This window comes from Schistocerca piceifrons, chromosome 2 (genome assembly GCF_021461385.2).
Source record: "Schistocerca piceifrons isolate TAMUIC-IGC-003096 chromosome 2, iqSchPice1.1, whole genome shotgun sequence".
Classification (NCBI taxonomy): Eukaryota; Metazoa; Arthropoda; class Insecta; order Orthoptera; family Acrididae; genus Schistocerca; species Schistocerca piceifrons.
In genome coordinates, this window is record NC_060139.1 from 109,075,249 (window position 1) to 109,075,941 (window position 693).

At 49.8% G+C, this 693-nt stretch overlaps 1 pseudogene; it reads left to right on the forward strand.

Annotated features, from left to right (window-relative positions):
- The first annotated feature begins 205 nt into the window (after positions 1-205).
- LOC124778276 lies at positions 206-322 on the forward strand (annotated as a pseudogene).
- The last annotated feature ends 371 nt before the right edge of the window (positions 323-693 follow it).

Consider the following 693-nt stretch of genomic DNA (forward strand, 5'->3'; position numbering starts at 1 on the left):
ACGTTTAAGCACAAATGAGCGATGTCTCCTGCATCACTCATCACGAGGCAACCATCGCCATCAGTATTCAGTTTTCAGGAAAGCGTGCAGATGTTGCCTTGTGACAGGAAGCACCTAGCAGGCACACTCTTTCTCGTAAACGAAAAAGAATCTCATACCACCACTGACACAATAATAAAATGTTACAAACCCTACAAATCTCGTAGGCAACGGCCTTGCCACAGTGGATACACCGGTTCCCGTGAGATCACCGAAGTTAAGCGCTGTCGGGCGTGGCCGGCAGTTGGCTGGGTCACCATCCAGCCGCCATGCGCTGTTGCCATTTTTCGGGGTGCACTCAGCCTCGTGATGCCAATTGAGGACCTACTCGACCGAATAGTAGCGGCTCCGGTCAGAGAAAACCATCATAACGATCGGGAGAGCGGTGTGCTGACCACACGCCCCTCCTATCCGCATCCACAGCTGAGGGTGATACGGCGGTCGGATGGTCCCGATGGACCACTTATGGCCTGCAGACGAAGTGCCTACAAATGTAATTGGACCACAATTATAACAACGTACTCGCAATGTCGTAGTGAAGCATACAATATATTTGAAACTTCGGGTATTTGAGACAGCATCAGATGTATAAGTTCAGTTTTTACACAGAACTTAGCCGTACTATCCCACTTATCAGTATAACGTTGCGCACCC